At 36.9% G+C, this 16398-nt stretch overlaps 1 protein-coding gene across 1 annotated transcript in view; it reads right to left on the reverse strand.

Annotated features, from left to right (window-relative positions):
* The window catches only part of LOC121313281 (exostosin-1-like), a 113843-nt gene that overhangs the window by 83003 nt on the left and 14442 nt on the right, over positions 1-16398 (reverse strand). The gene's annotated exons all lie outside the window — the stretch shown is intronic.

The raw sequence follows: 16398 nt of genomic DNA on the forward strand, positions 1-16398 counted from the left end.
TTTCTTTACAATTGAAAAAGTGCTTCTACAGTAGATACATGTAAAAATGTAAGCATGACATACAAAAGGCAGTCTCCATATATCCCCAATTAAATATTAATCCTCACACCAGCTTCACAATTAAAATATAAAATCACTTGACTTAAAAGACAAACTCCATAAATCTGCACTTTAAATCTGAAAGTCCTATGGGCTTGTTCAATGTCCCTGGAACAGTTTCAATGGAAATGGTTCCACATTATTCAAATATTGTTCCCAGCTTAAGTAAAACTGTATTGCAGGAATTCAGACAGACTGCAAGGCTTTGAAAATACTACTGTTTTGAATGAGACTTCCATTTTATTTCTGTGGGGAAAAAGAGAAAAAAAATCCCTAGACCAAGTCAAAAGTGGTTTATTTCAACACTGAAATGGAGGCCACATTAAACATTCTCATCTGAGGAAAAGTGGAAAAAAAACAAAGTTCCTTTCATATTTAAAACTATTTAGTCCTCTACACAACAACAACTTTTCCGTACTGTCTGCACCTTTTGGACAGATGTGGTGGCTGCTAAAGGCATCTCTAATAAATCAAAAGCCATAAAGCCATCTCTACTTGCATTATCCTTACTTGACGTTCAGATTGTGCAATTAAATCTGTCTCATTTTCCATTACAAAAGTTGATAGTTTAATTAGATTTTCTTAAAAAAAAAAAAAAAAAAAAAAAAAAATCACATTAAAAAGATCAAATATTTGTTTCAGAAAGTAGAGCCAAGACATTAGCAAAGTTTTAGGATATTTCAATATAGACAGTAAACAATACACTTCGGGTTTGGCACAATGCCTTCTACTTCTACAAAAGGAGTCCTTAAATGTTTTACAAGATTTCTGTTGACTCTCCCTCCCCACCCCACTGCTGTAACAAGCACTAGAGGTCAATGGCCAGGGACATTTTCAGAGCCCCTATAGCAGTCCAGTAGGAAAGCCCTGCTTAAAAAGAATTTTGTTTGTTTATTTTTAGAACAGGGTCTCCCCCTCCGCCCTTGTGTTATTTATGTATTATGATTTATTGTAATTGTTTATTTAGTGTATTTATAGATGACGGCGAACCGTGCGTTTTTGTTTTGTTCTGTATTTTTTTTTTAAAAAACTCTCGAATGTGTGGCTGTCGGCTAGTGCATTGGTAAACTAGGTGGCAGTCACACATATTAATAAACTCATGCAGATTGTGGCCGAGGGGTAATAGAATAATTACGAACTAGTTTAACCCCTCGGCCACTGTGTTTAAGCCTGCAGCTCTCCCTGCTCTGGGTGGGTGTTCAGAAGCGGAACGAGCACGAGCGAGGAGATAAATCTAAAATCTAAAATAATACAGGATCAGTGACAGCAATCTGCCCAGCCTGACCTGTGTGTGTAATTTGTGTTCGTGATTTGTTGTTGTTTGAATATTTATTTTGCTCTGTGAGCGCAGTGTTATTTTTGTTTAAATAGTTTATATTTTATTTATTATTTTTGTTATTTAATAAATGGCGCACACCGTGTCTTTTGTAAACTGCAGCTCCCTGACCTGTGTGTGCGTTCTTCTGGTCTGACGTCACTGCAACGCCATTTCCTGCCACAGCCCCCAATTACTAACTTGTTTTTTCACTCGCTGTAGATGCATTTTCATCTTTAAACATATACTCACTGGCAGGTTCCACATGCTGAGGTTTGTGGTTTGATTCTTCACTCAGAATTGTAGGCCTCTATGGAAACAGTGGTCTGAAGCCAAGTTCTGCATAACCTGGAGGTTCTCCTCTGGTCAAATTCTCTGTTGATTCTATAACACTACTAAAAGAACATACAAGTCCTTGATGTTTGAATTGTGAAGATAGGGCGAGGAAATGACCTTAGCTGACATTAATGAGAGATGCTGCCAAAAACAGATTATACACATATTATAAAATTAACCACCACCATCATTGTTTACTTGCTTTCTTGCTGTTGATGTACATGTGTTGGTCAAAACACCTTCTTAACCAACCTAAGGCTTAAGATGGTGTGCAGATTGCAAGGTATTAAACATTTATGAAAGTCTGTAAGTAAGGATTCCCCTGGGAATTCTCAAATGCCAGAACACTGACATCTGTTCACAGCATCAAACAGAAATTGAAATTCATTATGAATTTTATAAACACACCACCGTCTAAAGACATGAGTAGTATGCTTTAAAAACCTCTGTATTTGTTTTAGGTTAAACCCAGGCACGTACTGATATTTTGTAAATGACAGCTCTAAACAGTGTAACCTAACTACTTTTTTGTTATCACAATTGTAATCTTTTAATGCTTTTGTCAAAAACCGTACACATCAGTTTTTTCTTCTTTCTGATATAGATGTTTCTCATAGACTTCCAAAAGATCTCCTTTGATTATTATTTCATGCAAATAGCAGCAGATAGAGGTGAACTGCAGTCACTACAAAGCTGAGTCTTGAATGTCGAAAGGGTTTCTTTATAAAATGTAGTTTCCACGGTGGTTGTATTTTAATGTCAGCAGCTCATCTTCTCTATATAAGATTACAAATATAAGATTACACTCGAAAGTCTCCATATCCAAGCCAGACAAATGTTACAGGAACACTCGTCAATAAGAAAGTCTTTCAAACTGCTGGTAAGTTTCTTTCAGTAAGCAGGGTTAAAAAAAAAAAAAAAAAAAAATTGCTTGCTTTGAAATCCATACCTGGTACTAGGGACAAGAATTAATTTCATAATGTATAAAAAGGCTCAAAGTGTAGTCTCGGATTAGAGCCTGGCAACTGTTTGATCTCTTTAACACTCCGGGTAAAGTAATTCCCAAATATTGGACACTCATGTTTAAAAAGTATTGCAATAATATTAAAAAGGCACAAAGGGCCCAATTTTTAACCCTTTTTTATAGAATAAATGTTTTTTGATATTATACAACCAATATTGTGTACAGCCCTACAACTAGATCACTTATTGGCAGCTTTTTCCCTCCTGGAGAGACACAGATAGCTGTCAGATTCGGATAGTCCACAGGAATTTACTAACGGAAACAGCACGTCCATCACGCTATCAAGAAACGTGTACTGTCGTAAGTAGTTTACAAAATATATGCCTGCAAAGTTGCACCATGTTGTTTTCATAAAAGATTTTTGACATTTTTGAGGGGATTCACTATCTAGGACAACAAGCACATTCTACAGCAAGATTTCACCAAACAAATTCTCACGGAATTAGAAACAATTTAACAGAGAACTTTCTCGGTTATAGCTCAGTATTAATTAACAAGAGGGTACTATAAAGTGGCAGGAGATAGACCTTATCAACGACCATATACTGACACCGAATTGGCCTTGAGCAGCCCCACAGAGCAAATACAAACACGTCTGGGAGAAGCAAAATGAAATAGAATGAAAAGCCTTTTTCTTTGGCAATTTAACCCTTTGTTTCCACTTGCCGCAATAGGAGACCCCAAAAGCTGTCCTAAAGTTTAAAGAAATTGGCAAATTATTTTTGCTGCAATATCATTTCTGCTATAAATCGAAAGGTTTCAGAGTGCTTCAGATGGCTCCCTTCCATGCTTTTCTTGATTTCCAAGTGTCACATTTTTCAATTTTTTTTTGCAGTTTTTTGTGAAGTATATAGAAAAATACAAAGCAGTAATTCAATATGTTAAAAGTATTCAGCAGGTTTAATGTGACTTTATGAAGCAAATTTTTTTAATTTTATAAAGGGATGCAAAACGTTTAGCTGTAGCTTCTAGTGACAGGTAATGAGAGTATTTTTAATGCTTTGTTGCATGCTATTAAGTAGCCAAAGCAGTGTATCAACTTATAGCATGTAGAGATACATGCTGTACACATCACATGCTGCCATAACCCCCTCTGTGGTCAGGCAGTGTATAACATGAGTATATTCCAATATACAAATCATATTTAAGAATGCCTGCTCTGTAACCCTGAAGACTTTAAAACCCTGATAGCTGGAATGTCTGTAGAAGAAGCGTGGATTAAAGCAGGCACAAACACTGCTTGCAGGGACAAGCTATTGTATGAAAGGCCACTTTGAAGTCTATGCCATGTTTTAGGTGTCGAATGAAAGAAAGAAAAAAAATTGACTAGGACCAATTACAAAGGCTAACACAACACTGCTGTGGTTTACTACCCTTGCACCTCAATCAAAGGCTGATTTTACACAGTATAAAACTGCGTTGACTTAAGGTCCTTGAAGTGCTGTATCTTGTGCACAGAGGGTACCAGGGTTTTTTTATGGAGCGAGTAAGAGAATAAATTGAAAAAAAACACTGTTGTTACCATGATAAGTGAATAGTGACAACCTTTTTCAGAAAGGACGTGATAGCAGTTTCTCATTGTGACGGGGCATGCCCGTCCCTGTATTCTCATGATTTAAATGTACTGTTTTGTGCTTAGTTAATGCGTGTTTAGTTGTGTGTAAATTGGCCATCTCCAAATTAATTAAGTGATTACCAATTTGGAGATGGTCACGTATAAAGAGCAGATCAGCCACTTGTGATACAGGGTTAAAGGAAAGAGAATGAATGAATGAGGAAAGAGAGAGAGAGAGGAGATAAGGACTTAAAACAACAACAACAACAACAACAACAACAACAACTGCTACTCGTATACTTAGCAATAATGTTACTCTAGTGCAGTGGTGGCCAATACGTGGATCGCAAAAGATTTTTGGTGGATCTCGGGACAAATTACAAAGTACTAACATAAAAGCATACAGCAGTTTTTGTTACAGCCTTCTGTGTTGTCCAGTAGCACAGATGAAAATATCCCAATAGTTTCTGCATATAAGACAAAAAAAATTCTTGTGTAAATGTACATTTTAAATTTAGGTGCACATGTGCATTTAGAAATTCCCAAAGGTTGACAATAAAAAAAGTATAACACAAAACAAACAAACAACTCACAGTCTGATCTAAACTCTCATAGCTCAATTGTAATGTACTCTCGGAATGTAGTTTATTGGTGTCCACTGCCCACCGTTAATCACACATTAAAAACTACAAATCCCATACCCAGCAAATTCACAGATTTATCAGAGCGATGGCTACTCGTTTCCAGACAGTTTGAAAACTTGTCAAACCAAGATGAGGAAAATGACACATTATTTTCATGTGATTGGAGAAGTTTCAAAACAAAACCGCGATGAACACAATTCAGATATGTTGCCATCTTTACAAGAACAATGAAGGCATGTCAGAAGATGAACGTCAACAGGGAACTTCAAGAAGGGCTGTGTTAGTTACAGCACGTTATCCTGCACTATCCTTTGTTTCACCTCGTCCACATACATTTTTAATATCACCAAACAGACGTGATAAAAGGTTCTTGCGACATTTCAAACAAGCGGCAAAATAAACAGAGAACACTGCCTAGTCTCCTGACTCCTCCCTAATAGCTTCCTGCTTTTGTGAAGGAAATACTGGTACATTTACCTTCTAATACGTTATCTGGGAAAGGATTACGCTGAAAGGAAAGAAAATGTTTTTTTGCAATTCAAATTCAGAACAGAGTCTGACACGAAAATTACATTTTCTGACCTGCACCTGAACCGCAAAGCACAAAAAAGTTTACATTCCGACCTGAACCCGACCCGCTTTGCAGGTCACCCACTGGTACCCAACCCGATGCAGGACTAACCTAGTCACCAATCCCTGTGTCAACAGCATGAAAAGGTCAGCATAGAAGACTGTGTGGTTCAATGGTTAAAGAAAAGAGCTTATAACCGGAGGTCCCTGGTTCAAATCCCGACTCACTGACTCATTGTGTGACCCTGAGCAAGTCACTTAACCTCCTTGTGCTCCATCTTTCGGGTGAGATGATGTTCTAAGTGACTTCTGCAGCTGATGCATAGTTCACACACCCTAGTCTCTAAGTTGTCTTGGATAAAGGAGTCTTCTAAATACACTATAATAATAATAATAATAATAATAATAATAATAATAATAATAAATAGAAAATGATTCTGTTGAATGAGCACACTGAGCAAGTGGCAGTAGTTATGAAGGATTTTGTGCTTCTGTGTAGCATCTCTGGAGATCCCACGGTTTCTAAAACCCAAGTATTGAGTGTTACAGTTTATAAAGTCAATTGCCAGTAGGTGATGGGCCTTACTATTTTAGTCAATCACATCTTGCTGTCGGGCTATTGTGGTGTGAAATTCACTACAGGTCACATTCACAGCTTTCCTCATTACCTTAAGGACAGGGGTCTTCAACCCTGGTCCCTCCTGGTTTTTGTTCAAACTGTACCCTAAATTACTTCATTGGACCAATTAAGTTTTTAGTAGAACTTCATTGATTCAATTAATTAGCTTAGTGGATTTTACAGTTACTGTGCAAACAGACATAAAATACAAAATATCATGTTAAGTTTTTCAGTAAGTTAAGGAAATGAAAGCTTACAGTAGCTGACACTGGACAGTGGCAGGGCAAAAGCCCTAAATGTAAATCATGTGTGTTGGGAATATTGGGTTGGCAGGGAGGGGGTTAAAATCCTTGATGCCATAATACAAGTGAGAATGTGGCTGGAGCCTTAATTGAATGATTAATGGTTAATTAGGCTCCAGCCACATTGTATTCAAGGGTAAAATCCTTTGTTTGGTGGTGGTGTGTAGGGGAGTATAACCTGCGTTAAACTCTGCTCTACTGTGTGGACTCTGAATCGTTCAGTGAAGGCAACGGCCCAGTCTGACAACAGGCTGTGTTTAGAATTATTTTGTTTAAACCTTTTATACATGTGGCTACTCCCCAGTTAGCACCAATTACCTAACTGGGGAATGGCCACACCTGTGATTGCTGGCGGCGATAGATGCCAACCTTACATTCCCACACACACAATTTAAACATTAACCCTTTGCGGTCCTATGTTGGACCAGGCCCGACATTACAATTTTCCTTTTTTCCTTTTCCATCAAAAAGGAAATATAATATAATTACTTGGATCGCATTATTGAGGAGTTGGGTTATGAAGCAAGTGATCTAGTAAGGACTTACCATCTAAATATATTCAAATGATCTTGAACTATAACATTGTCACAGATGGTAGCACCTGTACCTCTGCGACTGTATTTATAAACTGTCTTCCTCTACTGTTATTTAACTTTCTAACTGTATTAGAAAACCACAAACCAGTCTGCTTCCTATTTTCACAACCTGGGAAAATCCCGACATTGTTTTGTCAGGTCTATTTTTATTTATAAAGAACAAAAATGGGAAATAACAGAACTACTTTACATCATGTTGTATTGACTCCATGACCGCACTGGAAGAGTCCAATAAATCTGTCGCACAACTGTTATGAAATAAATTTTCTTTTTTCTCAACTAGCCAGACCAAGACCTATCTGAAATCAATCTAGGAAATACCTAAATGGAGGCTTGTGCAGTTAGAAATCAGCATAAACATGGAAACCAGTATTAGGTCATAACACATGGTCAACTCTTAAAAGAATGTCACTGCTTTAGAAATTGCACTTTACAAAACTGTTTCCTGACTGGAATTATGTTTCTAATTTTTTATATATAAATATATCCAATACACAATACCCACACCAACAGACCAATATATCTTTTTCACAAAATAATCAAGGAGAACATATATTTTTACATGACCACTTAATGAATTCTCTTGAATCTCAAATATACAGAACCTTCCCACACCTAGACCAAGCATGGAAATTACTGTTTGAATAAATGGATGCCCCAAGGATGAAAGCCCACTTTAGCCAGTATAAAGCCAACCCAAAGTAAATTTGTAGTGCAGCATGAAATAGAAAACCCTGTCTATTTCTTGAATTCCACCAGGTTTTGAATTATAGACCCACTTTAATGACATCACACAAACACAAGAAAGATAGGGATTTTATTTTGTTATCACGAATCCCAGTTAAATAGATTGAAACCAAACTGGCATGTGTCCCTCAACACTGAACTGTTGGAACAACACAGTAATGGAAGAAGCAATTAATTTGGAATCTATTACACACCGGGTACATTTCCATTAATCATATTACTAAGTTGTTGGAGACGAGACTGTTTTCTTTAAATAATTCAAGACAGTTTAATTTGACTAAGAGTACATGTTTTCCCCACATTTCTTCTTTTTTATCCATTTGAAAACAAATTGAAACAAAGTTAGCTGCTTGGAAAAGTCAGTCAGCTGTGACCACTACAACAACATAACCAGTTAAGTCAACCATGCACTAAATTGCAACTGCTAACACACTCTTTTTCCACACCGCTCCTGACAATTTTATACAGTCATTCAGCTGCCCTGAACACCATTCTCCTTTCAATTTATAATTGTGCTCAGCGTGCTGGCTTTGACATTACCCTCTGCTGAGGCATTTTTTTTCCCTTCAAACAGCAATTCTATTAGGTCTGGTAATGTGAGCACAGAAATAAAATATTCAGCCTTACCAAATACATTCAAAGGATACAAAGACCAGAGGGAGTAAATCCCATTGAAAAAGTACCAGAACCACAAACTTAAATAAAAAATAAAATAAAAAAATAATAATAGAAAAAAAAAAATAATTGATTTACTTTATGGTGCACTTCTTTTCGTATAAGCTTTTTGGTTCCTTACTCAAAAGGAATTCTGTGCGTTTGATGTAAGCAAGAAAAATACATGACTAACAACTGCAGTGATTTACTAAATGTACAGGTTTTACCAAGAAGAAAAGAAGGATATACGATATGAATTTTATATGACAAGGCCACTGTTCCTCAGATACTTTTTCATCATATGCAATGACATTTTATACAGCCCAAAACAGATTTTACGATACTGAACAGATTTTACGATATTAAAAAAAAAAAGTATATGTTAAGTGATAGAAAATACATGTAATTTTCTAACAACTTTCTTGCTTCTGTCATCCTCAGGTCTTAAAATGAAAGCCCATCTAGCCAGGATTTGCCCTGCATTGTTTTTAATGTGTTGTCTGAGAAGGCAGGACGCTGAAAGCGGTTGTAAATAATTTAAACACCTTTATTCAGTCTGTGTTAGTGAGGAAATGGATGGAGACCAATGATAGAGGGCATGAAAGGATATCAGGAGAACCAATAACAGGAGACATCACCAGGCTTATTACATACACATGGTCTACATTGCTTCACAAACATATAAAAGGCAGCCAACACATGCATCAACAGATAGATTTAAATAACCTTTAGTTTGGATTGGTAAAGTATTGAAGTGTTTTGTTAAATCAGGTTGGGGTAGGTCCCAATCCATGCCAAAATGGAATCTTCTTAGTTGTACACAAAGGTTTCTCTACAGTCGAAATTACAGGAGCGTATAGCATTTGTTACACACCAGCGCTACTTTCACAAACAACTGTGCTGGCCGAGATCAAAGCAGAGCTACTTCTCGCCTTGTCATATTTTTGGCTGAACATCTCAGATTCCCTGATCAAAGGCCAATACATTCTTCAGGGTGGGTAAACAGATCACTGGGTCACACTGTCTTCGTCTGACTTTCTAAAAATTTTTATTCAGCCTCAGTAACTGACTCAATGAAAGGGCACTCTGCACAACAGATGCCAAGAACAACCCTGAATGGATTCAACTGTACTTGTACAGTAGCGCCCGAGTTTCTGCCAAGACCCATCCCATGGATTTACAGACTAATATGATCTGCTGTCTAGGGAAAGAAATAAAACACATAAATACTAGCAGACATAATAGTTAAGGAAGTAATAATTAGCTTAAAAGACCAAGTGTAAACATGTAGAATTTAACAACATTCGTTCTTTAACAAATATGCATGTAAAATATTGATTAGTCTTGTATTTACACAGTCAAGGTTCCAGACAAACTTTATGCCTTACGGGCCTTGCTCCTTGGCCATAAAAATAGGTCACCAAATCCAATTGTTTGGTGCCACTTAAGGAAAAGTTGGTTGGTACCATATTCAAGTGCTTAAAATACAACAAAACCTTTTTAAGACACTAAAGTGCCTCATTCCATTGAACGATTAGGCTAATATATGCAGCATATGACTACAATGAACGCCGCATGTTAATATTTTTAGATATTTTGCAAGCACATTGTCATATTTTAGATATTTCCAAACAATCTGTCTTCATTAGCACAACCTGAGAGCTAAATTTAGTGACCAAGATTTTCTAGTTCAATTAGGTAAGCTACGTTACATGTGTTTTTTCATCTCAGCAGGTGCTTCAGTAACATTATTCTAGCCTTCGTTGGTGTACACAAGTTCATCAAATGGTCAGTTAACCTAAAGAAACTTTCCCCTGCAACAGCTGACCCTGCTTTTGTATAAAACTCACAATGCACTTACTGTTTTTCATTATGGTAATGTCTCAAACTGCTTTTTTTGGCTGAAAAGATATCAGCCAATCACCTTGCTAGGAAAGCTGCCGCAATTAAATCATTGTCAAACAATGACCAAATCTATTATATCTGGGATAGATGCTGCTGCTAAAGAAGATGCAACAGATACAAAACAAATCTGTTTGTGTGGACTCAAAACTTTATTTAGACACCCGACGATTTGATTGGCAAAAGACAACATTAGTTTATTGCAGTTCAAACTTTCAGCTTGCTATGGTAAACTTTTCATTTTAATTTTTGACCTTTTTTGTTGCATTTCTGCTTCTGATTCTTGAATGCAATCAATTATTACTGTCCTTCTCGCACTTCAGTCTGATATTCAGCCCTATAGGTTCTCCATAGTAACTTCACTCTAGAATGTATATAATTGAAGAGTAATGAATTAGGCAAGTGGCAAATTTAATTGGAGCGCAACACCTTCAGGAATTATGGCACTGCTGCCCCAGTACTTGAACAAACCTACAAACATATTTATTACTTGTAATTACACACTTCACTGTGTATTACTGCTGCCTGGGAGGGACTAACTAATTCAAAACCAAATGATGTTATTTCCTAAGAAAGTCCAACTTTCAATTATGATGAAACTATAATAGCTTTGAAAAGATCCTAAACAAACACATGTACACAACTGTATCAAGAAGCTTTCCCAAACAGAAAGTAAGAAATCCCATTTTGGGAATACACTCAACAGTAGGTAGATCAAACCTACATATTGAATTGATGATCATTAGCACCTGTTTGGTATAATTGTTTAATCATACACCTGACTATATGCCTACAAAATCCCTGACTTTGTGCAAGTGTACCTAGAAGAATTGATGCTGTTTTGAAGGCAAAGGGTGGTCACACCAAATATGGATTTGATGTAGATTTTTCTTCTGTTCACTCACTTTGCATTTTGTTAATTGATAAATATAAACTATTAACATGTCTATTTTTGAAAGCATTCTTACAGCATTTTTTCACACCTGCCTAAAACTTTTGCACAGTACTGCGTGTGTGTGTGTCTAATATATATATTACACACAAATCTGTGATTGGTTAAAACACCACCATTAGAAGAGCAAAACAGATTGAACTATTGCCTTGACTTCCTTACAACACCAGACAATAGCCTCCATCTGTCATGTGATTGGTTCACATCTCAGTCCAGCCCCTTTTCAAAGGAACATCTTTCATTTCCATTCCATACAACAGGATAAAATGGCAGAGCACCGATTCTTTGACTTAACAGAAAATGAATTACAAAACATACTACAAAAGAAAGATGCTCCAAACACTAAAATGGTGACTAAAGTCACTGTCATAGTTTTCTTAAATTCAAACAAACTGGATTATGCAGCAGTCAGCAAACCAGACGGAGAGCTGTATGCCAAAAAAAAAAAACCTTTGATAACTATGCGGTATGCACTTCAAAAGCATTTTCTGTTATATATTTTTTATGTTGTATCATACATATTTAAACAATATATGTAAGTTAATATTTATTTACATGTGCTGTATCAGCTACATTATTTAAACAAAATATATAAGTCATATTTACTATCCAACCTTGCCTCACTTATTTTCTTGACTGATTCATATATTAAACGTACTGCAGGCTCTGGGTGCAATGCCTACGACTTTGGCCATTATAGCCCTGTTGGTAACAACAGTCTTCCCTTGGGTCAATCATCATTTTCCACTATACCCCTCCTCTCCAGTCCATATTTACCAACACACACATACATACACATGTGCCAATATACATTAAAGTACAGATTCAGCTTAATAATAAAACAAATTATTACATATCATGCATACAATGAAAAATAACATTCTTTGTGGTTTTTCTCATTTTCTTCAATTATTTTTTATTTTTTTTAAACTGTCCAAATACTTTTTGTCTGCGACAAATTTCTGACAGACAATTTTTGCCTTCAAAAATGTTTATTTGGATATACGGATAGTTGTCAGGGCACTTTTATAAGTTTGCCACGTTCTAAACACCAGAAGGTTAGTCACAGTTTTGTAGCAATGTAACGGTATAATGCACCACTGCTGTATTAAAGCCTTCGCTAATCCCCAGCCTTGGCAACCACTGAATAATCTAGTATGTACAGTGCCTATAGTAATTATTCACCCCACTTGGATGTTTTCACAGTTTGTTGTGTTACAACCTGAAATCTTGATGCATTTAAATGAGATTTTTTTCCCTTTGATTTACACAACCTACTCAACACTTCGAAGAGGCAAGAAAATTTTTATTGTGAAATATAAAAAATAACTGAAATGTCTTGGTTAGATAAGTATTCACCCCCCTGAGTCAATACTTGGTAGAACCACCTTTGGCAGCAATTACAGCTGTGACTCTTTTGGGGTAAATCTCTACCAGGTTTGCACATCTGGATTGTGCAATATTCGCCCATTCCGCTTGGCAAAATTGTTAAAGATCTGTCAAGTTGGATGGGGATTGTTGGTGGACAGTCTTGCCAGATTCTCAATCGGATTCAAGTCCGGATTTGACTGTGCCAGTCTAGAACATTCACTTTCTTGTTTTTAAGCCACTCCAGTGTCGCTTTGGCTATGTGCTTGGGGTCATTGTCCTGCTGAACGGTGAATCTCCGTCCCAGTCTTAGGTTTTTTGCAGATTGAAGCAGATTTTCCTCAAGGATTTACATGTATTTAGCTCCATCCACTTTGCCCAATACCCTGACAAGCTTCCCAGCCCCTGTCGATGAAAAGCATCCCCATAGCATGATGCTGCCACCACTGTGCTTCACAGTAGGGATGGTGTTACCAGGGTGATGTGCTGTGTTGGGTTTATGCCAGACATAATGCTTTGCATTCAGGTCAAATATTTCCAATTTTTGTTTCATCGGACCACATAATCTTCTGCCACATCTTTTCAGAGTCTCCCGCATGTCTTTTTGCAAATTCCATGTAGGACTTTACATGGTCTTTTTTCAGAAATGTCTTCCTTCTTGCCACTCTTCCATACAGGCCAGATTTGTGGAGTACCTCAGCTATTGTTGATACATGGACAGTTTCTCCCATCTCAGCCATGGAATGCTGTAGGTCTTTCAGAGTTGTCATTGGCCTCTTAGTGGCTTCTCTGACCAAAGCCCTTCTTACACGGCTGCTCAGTTTGGGAGGACGGCCTGCTCAAAGCAGATTCTGGGTGGTATCGTATATCTTCCACTTCTTAATGATCGACTTGACGGTGCTCCAAGGGATATTCAATGTCTTTAAAATCTTTTTATACCCATCGTCTGATTTGTGCCTTTCCACATCTTTATCCCGGAGTTGTTTTGAAAGCTCCTTGGTCTTCAGGGTAGTATTCTTGCACTACCCAACTGCTGGACCGTACAAAGACAGGTCTATTTAATCTGAAATCATGTGAACCACTTTTATTGCACACAGATGGATTCCATTTAACTTGTGTGAATTCTGAAGGCAATTGGTTGCACATGAGCTAATTTAGGAGTATCATAGCAAAGAGGGTGAATTATTATCCAATGAAGACTCTTCAGGTTTTTATTTTTTAATCTATTTGTTTTTTCACCCCCCCTCCCCCCCTTCCTATAGGCACTGTATATTAGAAAGAAAAAAAAAGCACACACACACACACACACATTCCCATGAATGACAGGCCAGAAAGAAAGAAATCTCTTCTTAGTGTTTCCTGATGTTTCCTGCCACATTCCCTGAAACAAACTAAAAACAAGAAACAAAACTGTCAAAGCCTCATACCGTGGTCTGTATTGTTTAAAAAAGGTGGAGTTTTAAAGCCACTGAACTTTGCTGACAAGCAGCCAGAAGAACAGTGGCAGTCCCAATCTCAGACGCTTAAAAAGAAAACAGAATTGCCAACAGTTCTCGCTTCCAGCTTTGCAACAGTTCTCGCTTCCAACTTTGCAACAAATTACAAAACCAGATTACAGAGCTTAATGCCCATTCCCACTGGGGGCTGATTTTACGACTTTCTTAAATTATCTTTATTGTGGCCTTTGAAGGAGAACAATAAAAACTTGCCATCTAAATCACAGCAGCAGCTGAAATGACAAAATATACCCTGCTACAAACATGACTAACAAACTAATTTTTAAAAATCCCCAACCGTAACACTCCCTTTTAGCACTGCAAGGCCTATCTGTATGGGTAGCTGGGAAACTCTTGACAGTATACTATACTGTAATCCTGTGACAATAGTCTATGGCTGTCAGCTTGTGTAAAACACATGAATCACGGAAAATTGCAGAAAGACATTGTCTTGAAAACAGACCAGTCCTCTCAGAATATTTGCCCCGGCACCTCTTCAGCTCTGAAAGTAAAAACTGTCATAAAATGTTTTGCTCTCAAATGCATTTTCTTAAAATTCAACAGTTTTATCCATTCTGCAAGTTCTTGCATGCACGAAACAGAGAGAATCCACTGCCAGGGACATTTAATTACATTACCATTTCTGCTACGTGCCATACAGATGACACTGGCTGCGAAAGGACTGCAACTCTATTGTTGTTTTTTTTTTTTTTTATACACAAATAAGCTTATTTGATTTGAACAACGTCTTGCACGATACAAGCAAATTCCTACACTACTTGTTCGACAATGAATAGTACACAACAAGCTTCAATATGAAAACTGAACATTAATTTCAATAAACAAAAGTTTTTATTGAAAATAAATATTGTAGCCTACTTCACTAAAGTGAAAACTATCTTCTGTCATTTTGAAATATCACTTCTTATGATTATTACCACTGCTTAAAAACAGGAACATTTTATTTTGGGTTGGTATTGAACTTAAAAATCATTCATACCTGCCTGTACCTATACCCTCACGCAGGATCATTACCCTGCTAACTTACTTTATTCAAACAATATATAACAGTCTGGTTCTCTCTTGCCTTTTTTAAGTGAATACAAACCAAACTATCTAGCCTAAACTGAAAACCTTTCCTGCATTCATTTCACAGTGCTGATAATATTAGTTATAACTAAATATTACTATACAGTGCAGACCATGGGTAAAACCAATGTTTGCGTAGGGTGCGGTGTATTTTTTTTTTTTTTTTTTAAATCAATGCCGGCTTTCTGAAGCCATCTGAATGCCTTTCCACTTTATGTTTCATTTTAAACCATTTAAAATGCCAAACCATAACAAAACATAGAATAAAAGCAAAAAGTGGATGGGTAAAATACATAGTCGTCATCACCCCCACTCATCCTGTCTCAAACTCCCAATCATAAATCCTTAATTAAACTAAAAAATCTGAGAGACACATTTTTAAGTTATGCAAGTTAAGCTGTTAAAAAAGACAATATTAAAAAGGCAATCTAGCCATTTTGAACCCTTTAGCGTTTATCAAAACACAAAAAAACACCTCCACTATCCCAATTCAAAGGATATGTCTCAACTATTCAAAACAAAATGCTTCATCTATCACCTTTAATCTGAAGTTACAAATGAGCATGGGGAAAAAAAAAAACTGATTGTTCCAGTAACAAATTGCCAAAACAGTTTGAAAAAAGGAACTGTCAGAAAATACTGGGGGGGGGGGGGGGGGGGGGGGGGCTGGAGCTCAGACATTGTCTGCAGACAAGTCAAATCTCTCGGTGTTCTCAAAAGTAATTTTCTCTGCCAGACATTCTGGTTCTTTCTCCTCCCCTTCTCTTCTCTTTCACCATGAATCATGAATAAAACTAAATGAGTGCCGGTAAAGTTTCTGGACAACCACTGCTCGGTTCACAAAGTTCAAAAGCAAGTTATGAAACAAAACGTTGATTGGTTCAGCTGCGTGAGAAAACGCTTTGGGGCACACCAAGCTGGGGCTTATGTGAAGACAAAAAACACTAAAACATTAGAAAAGATTCTCACTGCAGAAAGGTTTCTCCAAAACATCTTTTTTTTTTGTATTGACTGAAAGTAAATTTAATAACGTATTGAATTTGTGACAATTTATTGTGCTTCATATGACCCCTTTGTAAAGTAATCAGGAAGCGATGGCTTACCGCTGGAAATCATTCACATTTTTGACT

The sequence above is a fragment of the Polyodon spathula genome, chromosome 3 (genome assembly GCF_017654505.1).
Source record: "Polyodon spathula isolate WHYD16114869_AA chromosome 3, ASM1765450v1, whole genome shotgun sequence".
Taxonomy (NCBI): Eukaryota; Metazoa; Chordata; class Actinopteri; order Acipenseriformes; family Polyodontidae; genus Polyodon; species Polyodon spathula.